The sequence below is a fragment of the Phascolarctos cinereus genome, unplaced genomic scaffold (assembly GCF_003287225.1).
Source record: "Phascolarctos cinereus isolate Bilbo 61053 unplaced genomic scaffold, phaCin_HiC Scaffold_4;HRSCAF=312, whole genome shotgun sequence".
Lineage (NCBI taxonomy): Eukaryota > Metazoa > Chordata > Mammalia > Diprotodontia > Phascolarctidae > Phascolarctos > Phascolarctos cinereus.
The window spans coordinates 285457339-285470721 of NW_027555847.1; the positions used below are offsets into that span (position 1 = coordinate 285457339).

Consider the following 13383-nt stretch of genomic DNA (forward strand, 5'->3'; position numbering starts at 1 on the left):
GAGGAGAGTGAGAAGTGAGGTTGACACTGGAGTTATGGAACTGGGCAAAAGGAAAGATAGTGATGCCGTTGACATTAATAGGAAAGTTTGGAAGAGGGGTAGATTTTAAGAGTCCATGAATGGTACAATGGAAAGGGCATGGGACTTAGAGTCACAGGACCTAGGTTCAAATCCCAGATTTTCAAGTTAGTACCTATGTGTGAGCTTGGAGTCATTTAGCCTCTCTGGGCCTCAGTTTCTTCATTTGTAAAATGAAGAGGTTGGACTCAACTTCTATAGCCCCTCCCCTTCTAATCTATAAGCATAAGAAGGCCTCTACCTAGTTGAATGGCTTTTCTTTTTGTAAGATTGACAGAGAGACATGGATGAAAATCAAGGAAGATGAGAAGGCATGGATAGGGTATGATTTCTGTCAGTAGAGTAGAATATCTACATCAGTGAGTCCTTTGAGAGAGAGAATTTTTTTTTTAAAGATCAGTATTAATATTTAACATTCTTACATGCCCCATTTGCTGTATAAACTATTGGCTGTTTGGGATTATTGGTGCTGCTATTGGACCTGAAAATAACCTAACTGGAATGGAAATCTACTCAAAGCAAAGGATTCTCAGTTTCACATGTAACTGATCACATCCCATGCATTTTATCAGTTTTACTTTTTTCATATGCTAATGTAGTAACAATTTCAAAAATACCTAAATAGAGAGTCTTTAAATCAGCCATGATTGCTTTTAGTTCTTTTACTCTATCTACAAAAATCTTATCTAGAGTGCACTATTTGTCATTAGTTCAGATCAATAATCTTGTAAACCAGAGGTGTCAAATAACCCATTGCAACCTGCAGCATTGCTTAGCACCCAGTGTGGCCTGAACCAGATTAATATGTGACTGGAAAGTATTTAATGAAATAAAATACTTTATTTTAACATAGTATAACCTTACAATATAGTGTACTTTAACATAGTATAATCTTATAGTAATAATGTTACTATAAGGTTTTCTAAGTCAATATATGGAACTCAGGGATCCTAATGTAGGGCTTTTTTACCCCATTTGTATTTGAGTTTGACACTGCTATTGTAAACAAACTTTAAATTAGACATAGATTCTTTTTAGAGCAAGGATTATAGAAGGACCTTAGAGATCACAGAGGTTAAGCCTATCATTTCACAGTGTCAACTGGACCAAACCTGTGGATGGCTGGAGCCAAACAGAGCAGTCCAGAGACAGGAGATTCAAGAATAAAACAGAAGTTTAATTTCAAAGTGAGGGAAACAGCTTGTAAGCAAAGTCCTCCTTCCTGAGAAGGGGGTCTCACCTGCTTAGGGCAGGGGTAAGGTTTTTTTTAAAAATTAATTTATTTTGAATTATCAACAATCACTTCTATAAGCTTTTGAGCTTTAAATTTTTCTCCCCCTCACTCCCCAACTCCTTCCCCAGGAAGGCGTGCAATCTGAATATAGGCTATACATATACATTCCTATTAAACATATTTTCATGTTAGTGATGTTATAAGTAAGAATTAGAACCAATAGGAGGAACCACCATAAAGAGGAAACAAAACACAACAAAAGGAAAAAAATAGCCAATAGTATGCTTCGATCTGCGTTCAGACTCCATAGTTCTTTCTTCTTTGTGAATAGCATTTTCCATCACGAGGGGTAAAGTTTTTTAAGTGAAAACTACAAACGGCTAGACCACAACACAGGGATTCTCAGGTCTTATGAGCCTTGTGATTGTTCCACACGGCACAGAACCTGGATTAGTGTGGCCAGAAGCAGAAGCGACTACAAATCTTGCACTCTTTCCAGTTCATCATGCCAAAAATTGTTTTTCTTATTTGGGTTTGTCTATCAGCAAATGTTTATTAAGAACCCACTTCATTTTAAGTTCTAGGGTTAAAAATAAAAGCAATAAAATAATCCCTACTCTCAAGGAGCTTATGTTCTAACAGGGGAAACAACAAATACATATGTAAGTATATAGAGAATAAACATAAAGAGAATACTAATAAAGCCAAGGTGGTTAAATAAGTTATTGAGGGAAAGAAAAGTTTCATGTAGAAAGTGGTACTTAGACTATGTCTTAAAAGAAAACAGATTCTATGAGGCAGGGGTGAAGAGGGAATTAATTTTAGGCATGGGAAATGGCCGGTGGAAAGGCACAGACAAACAGTGGAGTTCTATGTGTGACAAACAGAAAGCAGTACAATTTGGGTGGACCATTAGAATATGAGAGAGGAAATAATAGCACATTGAGACTGAAAAGACAAATTGGGGTTAGGTTGTGAAGGGCCTTACAAGTGAAGCAGAGGCATTTTTACATTTTATCTCAGAGGCCATCAAGGAGCTACTGCAGTAAATGGAGGAAGAGAGTGACTTGGTCAAATTTGTGCCTAAGGAAAATTAGTTTATTTTAAATAAAATTTATTTATTTGTGAGGATGGGCTGGAGTGTGGAGATGCTTGAGGCAGGAAGACCAGTTTGAAGGTTGCCAAAATCTTAAGAGGTTATGAGGGCCTGAACTAAGGTAATGGATAGTGTTAAAGAGGAAAAAAAATCATATGTATGAGATAATGTGGAAGTAGAAATGGTAAGAGCTGGCAGCTGATTGGATACATGAGATGAAAGCAAGGAGTTGAGTTCATTAACATGTGAGACAAAAAAAAATGATGGTGGCTTCAGCAGAAATGTGAAAATTTGGAAGAGGCATAGGGTTGTGGGGAAAGATAATGAGTTCTGTTTTGGGCACTTTGAAATATCTTCAGGACATCACAGTGGAATTGGCCAATAAGCAGTTGGAGATGAAGACCTGAAGCTCAGGGGAGAAACTTCAGCTGATTAGGTAAGTCTAGGAGGTGAACTGATGGAAGTCATCAGAGAATGTAGAGAGAGAAGAGGGCCCAGGACAAAGTCTTAGAGACCACCCATAGTTAGGGGTGTGCTATAGATGAAGAACCACCTAAGGAAAATGAGGAAAGAATAGACAGGAAGAGAACAGAAAAATATGGCAAAGAAGTATCCAGGTGTCAAATGCAGCAGAGAGGTCAAGAAGAATAAGCACTGAAAAAGGCCATCAGAGTTGGCAATTAAATGGTCATTGACACTTTATGCTTGGAGGCTGTCATCTGAGCTGAACTACCATGTTTGTTTTTTGGTGGCTGTCAGAAGTTACCTTTGAAGAAATCAGTTCATTCTTGGGGATATTGAAAATCATAATTGAGTCCCAGAGTACTCAGCTTACCTGAAATGAGTTTAGTGTGCTAGCAAAAGGGGAGTGTTGTTGGCTTAACATAAACAAAATAGATGTATCTGTTCCCTGCCTTCTTCACTTACAAGTTCCTTCTCTGCACTTAAAAATGCTTTAAAGTAAATATTGTCTTTTAAAAATTTGGTGAAATAGGGGCAGCTAAATGGCAGACTGAATATAGCGCTGGCCCTGGAGTCAGGAGGACCTGAGTTCAAATCTGGCCTCAGGCACTTGACACTTACTAGCTGTGTGACTCTGGGCAAGTCACTTAATCCCAGTTGCCTCACTAAAATGAGAAAACAAAACAAACTTGGTGAAATGATTCAGACTGTAAGCATTTTCAAATGGCTTTTGACCAGAAATGAAAGAAGTAAATCCAGAAAGTATATTAGTCACTGAAAAAACATGTGATTACAGCCCTAAGAAGATTCTTTATGACCTGAAGCAGGAAAATTTCACAATGGACAAAGTTTAAAAGACAAAATATAAATTATTTCCAAATCTGAGATGCTTTTCTCAAAAGTCTATCAGGCTTCATTTTGGTAATTCTTAGGTAATTGTTTTTCTCCATCTCTGCTTTTTTTTTTTTAAGTAAGTTCTGTTGATGCATTTTATTTTTACATCAGTCATTTCTGATGTAAAGAAAGTTTTCCCACCCCTTAGCCTAAGACTTGACTCCTTTGTAACAAAGAAAGGCAAAAGTTAAATATAATCAGCTAACATGTTGAGCTTCTGACTTTCTCTGCAACATTTTACTCCTTGTAGCCTTTACTTTCCTGCATTTCTCCTGAGAGAAAAGAGTTATGTTTCATTACCTGTACCTATGTTTTATTACCAATCATCTACTGAGGAATGACTTTTGATCTTAAATATTTATGTCACTTTCCTATGTAGCTTTTTATATCAGATGTAGAGATATTTGATGCAAAGATTTTTTTCCTCTATCTAATGGTTTGTCTTCTTGTGATGTCTGCATTGATTTCCTTCGTGCAAGATATTTTCATATAATTGAAATTGTTTATTTTGGCTTCTCTGATCATCCCTATCCCTTGTGTGGTTAAGGATTCTTTCCATGATTGTGGTTGTGAAATGTATTTCCTTCATTTTCTTTAATTTTTTTGAAATGATGTATCTTTTTATATTTAGGTTCATATCTGTTCAGAGATTATTGGGGTATGTGGCATAAATGCTAATCTGTCAGTTTGCTTTCCATATTTTTTCCCAATTTTGTCAAGCAGAGAGTCCTTCCCCTGGTAATTTATGTTCTTGTATTTATCAAACACTGGGCTTTTCTTTTAATTGCTTCTGGTTCTTATCTAGTCTGTTCCATCAGTATACTTTTCTGGTTTACATTTTTAACCAGGACCAAAGCTTTTTGATGATTTTGCTTTAAAATATATTTTGATGTTTGGTTATGCTGTGCTCCTTTTGTTCCTACTTCTAAAAATTATTCCCCCTGGAATTAAAGACTTTTTGTTCCTCAAAATGTATTTTGTTGTTTTGTCCAGTTCTGTAAAGTAATCCTTTGGTAGATTGGTATGGCACTAAATCCATAAATTAATTTAAGCAGCAAATATATAAATTTATAAATATTTAAGATAATTTAGGTAGTATCACCATTTTAATTATATTGGCAGGGCTCAATCATGAGCACATAATATCCCTCCAGTTGTGTAAGTATTCTAGAAAGAATGTTTTGTAGTTTACTCTATATGAATCCGTACTGGCTAACACATAATAAGCATTCAGTGAATGTTATCATTCTTCTGTTTATTCTGTGTCCTGGTAAGAGCTTTTAACATTTTATTTTGTTTTATTTTTTGTCCAGACCTGTGATTTCAGTAGTACAGGGAACTCCCCTGGTAGGAATTTCCTCTCCTGTTGGGGATTGACAACTCCATAAGTGATCATCCTCTTTGCTTGGGCCACTGAGGGGTTACCTTTGAACCACAAGACTAGACTTCTATCTACTTTGCCAGGCTGTCTCTTTTTTGATAAGTTAACTCTCAGATTATCTTACACATTTCATACTTATTTTGAATGATATTTCTCGTAGCATTTCCTCTAGGTTTTTGTTACTCCTGCATAGAAATAACAATGAGTCTTGTGATTTTCTTCTGTATCTTGCTACTTTATTGAAGGCTTTAATCTTCTCATTAAGTTTTTTCACTGATTCACGGGGGCTTTCTAAGTAAAACATATGCAAATCAAGATAATTTTGTGTCCTGATTACTGCTACTTACACCTTCAGTTTTGTTCTCTTGCTTGGTTGCTCAGGCTAGAATATGTTTAAATTTTTTTTTTCCAATTAACAAGCATTTATTTTCTCTCACTGCCAACTTCCTTCCCCCCATTGAAAAAACCAAACCCCTTGTAACACAGATATACATATATATTACATAATTGTACGTTAATATATTAAAATGCAAATATATTAAATATAATATGTAAAACAATGTATATTATATATTATTATTATATTATATATATTTAAACCAAACAAATTTTTGAATTGGCCATGTCCAAATTGTAGGTCTCATTCTTCACATTGAATCTGTCATCTCTTTATCAGGAGGTGGATGGTGAGCTTCTTGAATCATGGTTGGTCATTGCACTGATCAATATTTTTGGTCTAATTAAAACATTTCTCTTTTCATTAATAAGCAGGAAAGATTTCTTTGTGTAGAACAGTTACTGAGTGAGAAGAAGTGTTTCTGGGCAAAGAAATCATAATGGTGCCTTAATGGGTTTGAAGTATTACTGATGATGGGGGGACATGTAAAGTCAGATAAATGCTCTGAATCACAGCAGATTCTCTGCCTCTCTGTGGAGTGGTTTCCATTTACAAGGAAAATTTATCCTTGTGAATCATTAGCCTATCTGTAGTGGAAAGCAAGCTACAGAACTTCCATTCATTTACAGTGAGCACAGTGCAATATTGGGCCAGATGAGTCTTTCCCTCTATGTTACAATGCAACCTTTTAAAAGAAAATGGGAAAACTTCAGGAAGATCCCTATCTAGTCTAGTGAAATCAAGCAGTGGCTTCAGTGCTTTTGAATATTCCTCAACAAAAGGACTTTTGCTATAATCCTCATGGTTTAGTGCATTTTGCTTGTAACTCATTTCAAGTTGTTGTCTGGACACTGCTCATCACATAGGAAACAAAGAGATCTTGTTTTTTCTTTTTAATTTTAATTTTTAATTTTTAGTTTTCAACATTCACTTTTATAAGATTTTGAGTTTTAAATTTTCTCCCCTTCCTCCTTTCTCCCTTCCCCAAGACAGCATGCAATCTTATATAGGCTGTATATGTACAATCATATTAAACGTATTTCCACATTAGTCATGTTGTGAAAGAAGAATCAGAACAAAAGGCAAAAACCATGAGAAAGAAAAAAAAAGGAGAGAAAATAGTATGCTTCCATCTGCATTCAGACTCCATAGTTCTTTCTCTGGATGTGGATAGCATTTTCCATCATGAGTCTTTTGGAATTATCTTAGATCATTGCATTGCTGAGAAGAGCTAAGTGTATCAAAGTTGGTCATCACACAGTGTTGCTGGTACTGTGTGTACTGTTCCCTCTTTCTGTTTACTTCACTTAGCATCAGTTCACGGTAAGTATTTCCAGGTTTTTCTGAAATCCGCCTGCTCATCATTTCTTATGGAACAATAGTATTCCATTATATTCATATACTGCCACTTGTTCAGCCATTCCCCAATTGATGGGCATTCCTTCAATTTCCACTTCTTTGCTACCACCAATGATACAGACCTAGTAGTGGTATTACTGAATCAATGCACTTTGGGCATAGGAAAACAGAGATCTTAACTTGGATGTGTATGATCCTTTACCCAATAGAACCATAGCAAATCTACCTGTTTTTTTTATTGAGGAACACATTCTTGAAAAGGATAAACACATTCAGGCTGCAATAAAGTAATTAACAGGGAACTTAATGGTTTCTTTCCAATGGGAATAAACAACATCAACCTCATGGACAAGACCAGTGCTACAAGGAAGGATGATTTGGGATACTCCTTGTTTTGTTGGAGGACTTTTTCAATTTCTCCTGATTAATACGTCAATTTCAGTTGTGGATACAAGAGGAAACCATTTGGAATGAGATAAACCATTCACTAGGTAAGATTGTATTTCATCAAGACTTACTTTCTTTCTATGAATTCAATACATTACAGTAGGCCTAAACTCTAGTAGTTGTGAATATTTTGGGTCAGTTAAGAGTTTTCTCTAAATTAATAGGCAGGAAGTATTTCTTTTGTGTCAAACATTTACTGATGGAGAGGAATTCTTTTACAAAGAAACACAAGTGGAACATTAATGGACATGAAGCATTGATGATAATTGGGGATATATGAAGTCAAATAAATGCCCTGAATAACAGCAGATTCTCTGCCTCTTTATGCAATGGTTTCCATTTATGGGGAAACCTTATATCACTATAGAGTTCTGGCTTAGCTTTAGAGGGAAGCAAGATAGGGAACTCCCATTCATTTACATTGAGCCCAATGCAATATTGGCACAGGGCAGACTTACCTGATATAATGCAGCCTTTGAATAGAATGTTGGAAAGCTTTCAAGAAGATCTCTTTGTAATCTACTGGAATCAACCTACAGCTTCAGTGCCTTGCAATATCCTTGACAAAAGGACTCTTGCTATAATCCTCGTGATTCGGTACAAATTGCTTGTGACTCAATTCAGTGGACTGTGGTTGTTACCTAGAAAACAAGGAGAATTAACGTGGGTGTTCATGATCTTATATTCAATAGAACTATCACAAATCTATCTGTTATGTTGAGGGACACATTCTTAAAAGGATAAGCACATTCAGGCTGGAATAAAGTAATTGACATGGAACTCAATGGTTTCATTTCAATTTAAGAAACATCTATATAGACAAGACTAGTATAAGGAAGGATAGTATGGGATAGCTCCTGTTGTGTTGGAGGACCTTTTCAGTTTGTCCTGATTGATAAATGAAAAGAAGAAACCATTTGGAATAAGATAAGCCATTAAATGGGTATGATTGTATTTCATCAAGACTCATTTTCTTTTTTTTTAATACATTATAAGAGGACTAAACTTTAAAACTTGTGAGTAATTTTGATACAATTAAGAGTTTTCTCTTCCCATTAATAGGATGGATATCCTCTTTGTTGAACATTTATTGAAGGAGAAAAACTCTTTCTTTGTCAAAAACACACTAATTGAACTTTAATGGACTTGATCCATTGATGGTAATGGGGGGGATGTATGAAATCAAATAAATGTCCTGAATCATAGCAGTTCCTTTGCCTGTCTGTGGAATGGTTTCCATTTACTGGGAAACCCTATATCACTGCAGAACCCTGATCTAGCTTTAGAGGGAAGCAAGATACACAAGTCTCATTCATTTACATTAAGCCCAGTGCAATATTAGTGTAAGTGAGTTACAGCCTTTAAGATTAATGTTGAAAATCTTTCAAGAAGATCCCTATGTTTTCTACTGGAATCAAACCATGGCCTTGACAAAGGCACTTTTGCTACCATCCTCCTGGTTGAGTAGTATAGTTTGAGACTCAACTCAGTTGAATGGACTGTGGTCATTACATAGAATTCAAGGAGATTTAATGTGGACATTCCTAATCCTTAAGCTAATGGAACCATCACAAATCTATCTGTCTTCATTGAGGAACACGTTTTTGAAAAGGCTATTTAAGCACATTCAGACTGGAATTAAGTATATGGTAACTCAATGATTTCATTCCAATTGAAATAAGGAATATCTACACCATAGATAAGACTAGTGGTACAAGGAAGGATGGTATGGAACGTCTCATGTTTTGTTGGAAGACCTTTTTGATATGTCCTGATTGATGAATTAATGTCTGTTGTGGATACAAGGAGAAATTACTAGGAATAAGATAAGCCGCTCGGTGGGTAAGATTGTATTTCATCAACATTCCCCAGAGAAGCTCACACAGCCCTTTCTGCTGCTTGGCTGGTAGAAAATGAGGGTAATTCAGACAGAGGAGCTTCGCCTATATGATTCCATTTGGAGTGTCCTCAGTGTAGCTCCAGCTGAATATCCTTCTCTTTCTGTGGCTTTATAAGTCTGCTTTTATTAACTGTTGAATGATCTAAAAGTGTCTCCTTTTGTTCCAATACTGAATGAACCCGAATATTGAAGATGGTACTGGCCTGGGCCGGACCAGGCCAGGCCAGAACATCCAATGCTTAGCACAGTTCCTGACACTGTGTAGGTATTAATCCCTTACAATTTAGTTTCTGACCTTATCATTCCACCAAAACTGCTCTTTCCAAAGTCACTGATGTCACTAATAAAACCCCAAGAAATAAAGTTTCCAGGCATTAATAATAAATTTATTAACTAGGCTAGCCAATAATAGATTGATGGTCAGTGGTTTCTCTTGGTAACCAAAGATGCCAAGGGAAACTCTGAAACACCTTAAGTCAGGTGTGTGCCTTATGACAGGAAGCTCCTCTGACAAGTGAAACTCAATCCTGATTGGTGGATGTTTAATGAGGAGGCAGGCTAGAAATTTCCAGTTTCTTCCATTTACCACATTGGGGAAGTAGGGAGTGGAGCTCCCTCTAGCAATCTGAGCACCTCAACCAGGTTCTCATGAGCTGATCACCCTAAACTCTGATGAAGATCAAGGACAGGAGTTCTTTCCCCCAGGGAGAGAACTCAGCCACGCTGGATTCTGTTTATACCCTGAACAGAAATCAGGTTTTCCAGTTGGAAGACGCCTTGAGCAGAATTGGAATGCTTCTGGCATTCTTTAGAAGGGGAGGGACTCCTCTAAGCTAACCATTTTTACAGAAAAGGGAATATTGGAAATTATTAATAATGAAATGGTACAGCATTAAAATTAATTTTTCTCATGATGATGTCTTGATTGTCAAATGCAATTTTTTTTCTCTCAATATTCATTCTCCTTGACCTCTGTAGCCACTGACACTATTGATCACTTCCTCTTTGATATTCTGTTCTGTAGGTTTTTGGGTCACCACTCTCTTCTGGTTCTCCTACCTATCTGACCACTCTTCAATTTCCTTTGCTGGATCCTCTTTGAAACCACACTCCCTGACAAAAATGTCACTCAGGGTTTGGTCCTGGGCCCTCTTCTTTTTTCCCTCTATACTACTTTACTTGGTGATTGCATCACCTCCTATAGATTATTACCATCTCTATGTTGATAATTCTTGTCAACAACTGGCCTCTAACCTGTGGATGGCCACAGTTGAGCAAAGCAGGTTACAGACGGGACAGTCAGGATTGAAAAAGTTTACTTTCAAAGTGAGTGAAACGGCTTGCAAGCAAACACACACGTGCTGGGGCCCCACCCCTAGTGGAGGGACATGCTTTATACCAATGGCTGCACAGTGAGCTGTAGCTCTGACAATGAGGGGTAACAGTAACAGTGTGACAAGTTTGATTCATAGCAGGGATTCATGACCAGAAACAATTTGCTGTGGTTGAGATCATCCAGAGCAGAGGTTCCCAACTTTATTTGGCCTACTGCCCCCTTTAAAAAAAAAGAAAGAAAAAATTACTCAGTGCCCTCTGGGAAATCTACTTTCTTTAACCCTTTAATGGTTTAAAAAATTTTGTCGTTTCAAAAATATATAACTTTTAAAAATGACACATCTTAAATTTAATAATTTATTGTAAATTTGTGGGGTTTTTTTCCTGCATTGAAATTTTGATGATGCAATATTGCATCATGTAATCATATAGTATCGCATTGTAAACAAGTTATTACATATTCCTGCCTGTACGTATTCCTGAGCATGCTGGACTTCCTGACCATGCATGACTCACTTGCTGCCAATTCTTGTTAAGACCTGTCATCAGACTTGACCACTGATTGATTGGTTATAACTTGCATTTTGTGTGTTTATTTGGAAAATAATGTGATTACTAGGACTTTAACTGTTACTTGGCAGATGAAACATATACGAATGTTTTTTCAAAAATTTCTTCTCTTCTTTCCTTATGCTTCCACTGCCCCCTTATCTTTATTCAACACCCCCCTAGTTGTACCCAAGTTGTACAGCTTCCCCTGGATCATTCCAGCACCTCCCAGGGGGCGGTATTGGCCACTTTTGGAACCTATGATCCAGAGAGTGAATGCAAAGAAAATACCTATCCTGCCCAAACTCTGATTTCTTCCAATTTCACACCTCCAACTACCTTCATCTACAACTGGATGTTCAGTAGACATCTTAAATTCACTACGTTCAAAATGGAACTCATTATCTTTTCCTTTAAACTCTCTCTCCTACTCTCACTATTACTGTACACCATCCCAGTCCCTCAGGTTCACAATCTAGGTGTCATCCTCATTTCATCACTCTCTTTCACCCCCTATATCCAATCTATTGACAAAGCTGCCTGTTGATTTCACCTTTGTAACGTCTCTCAAATACTCTCCCTTCTCTCCTTTGACATTGCCACCACTCTAATGCAAGCCCTCATCACCTTACTATATGCATCACCTGGACTATTCTAATAGCCTGCTGCTGGTCTGCCTGCCCCAACTCTCTCCCCACTCCAATCCATTTTCCAATCAGCTACTAAAGTGATTTTTCCTAAAGCACAGGTCCTATCATGTCACCCCATACTCAGTAAACTCCAGTGGCATCCTATTGCCTCCAGGAGCAAATACAAAATGCTCTGTCATTCAAAGTCCTTTATTACCTAGCCTGCTCCTACCTTTCCAGTCTTCTTACTCCTTACTCCTCAACACATAGTCTTTGATCCAGCGACTCTGGCCTTCTGTCTGTCTCATGAGCAAGATGCTCCATCTCTTGGTTATAGGCATTTTTTCTGGCTATCCCCCAAGCATAAGACACTTCTCCTTCTCAACTCTGCCTACTGACTTCCCTGGCTTCTTTTTAAGTCCTAGCTAAAATAACACCTTTTAGAGGAAGCCTCCCCCAAGCCCTCTTAATAGTAGTGCCTTCACTCTTAATTTTTTCCTATTTATCCTGTATATAGGTTGCTTTATACATATATATAAATATTTGCTTGCATGTTGTCTCCCCCATTATACTGTCAGCTCCTTGAGGGCAGGGATTATCTTTTCATCCTTTATTCCCTACACATTCTTATGCTTCTTATCACTCCAAAAACAACTTGATAGATTACAGTTTTATTTTAAATTACATTTTTAGCAAGTTTCAGTTTTCAGATCTTAACTATTTCTCTAAAAATCTGGTAAGTTAAAAAAGTGTGTATATATAAAAACGATTGTGTAGTTCAGAGTCTTTGACACACTATGAAAACTATTTTTTTCTTTTGCCCTAGTAAGGTAACATTCTATTTCTCAGAGTAATCATTTCAAAATTGGTCTCTGGAGATCCCTAAACTTCCTTTTAACTACGTTCTCCCATTTACCACTACTGAAGAGTAAGGTCTCAACTGCACCTTGCAAATGTGATCTTTATAGTTATTAATTGATGATTAATACAGGCTAGCAAGGTTCCCATTGGTTTACAATCTGTACTTAGTTTTCAGGTGATTATTTTCCAAAAGTGTTTGCATTTTTCTTCCATACATTTATCTTAAATTATGTGAGGATCGTGAAATTGATGAATTCTTGATAGAAAACATAAAAAGGATAGTATATTCATAATATGAGAAGATATTGAGAGAAGGGCATGCTTTTTCTAATTGTTTTTTTTGTTATTTTGGTTATGATACAAGTGGGACAAAAATCAGATTTCTAAACTTGGTCAAACTATAGTAATGAACAAATTATAATCTCTACTCAAATCTGAGAAGAATTTGTTAACAGTGGGGAACTCCACCAAAACACATCCCAACCATCTATGACTTAGATAAATCTTAGGGAGTTTTTTTTAGGGGGGGAGAGAGATTACAAAGATCAATCACCTTCCCCTGTGTTTTACAACTGCTGATTGGTTTCTAGAAAAATCTGATTTTTAATGTTTTAAAACCTAACCCTTATTTTTTATTTGTGTGGCAAAGCACAATGAAGTTAATTGGCTAGGTATCCCACCAGTTAAAATACAGGAAAAAGAAGAGAAATTCTTCAAACACTACTCAATGAAGCTCTTTTCTAATCTCTCTTTTTTTTGGG

The 13383-nt window shown here is 36.7% G+C and overlaps 1 protein-coding gene across 1 annotated transcript in view; it reads left to right on the plus strand.

The window, feature by feature from the left end:
• Nucleotides 1–13383, plus strand: part of MINAR2 (membrane integral NOTCH2 associated receptor 2) — a 52343-nt gene that overhangs the window by 6186 nt on the left and 32774 nt on the right. Inside the window, 1 exon segment of the mRNA XM_078153106.1 lies at nucleotides 2768–2844. The gene's annotated coding sequence lies outside the window, so the exon portion shown is untranslated.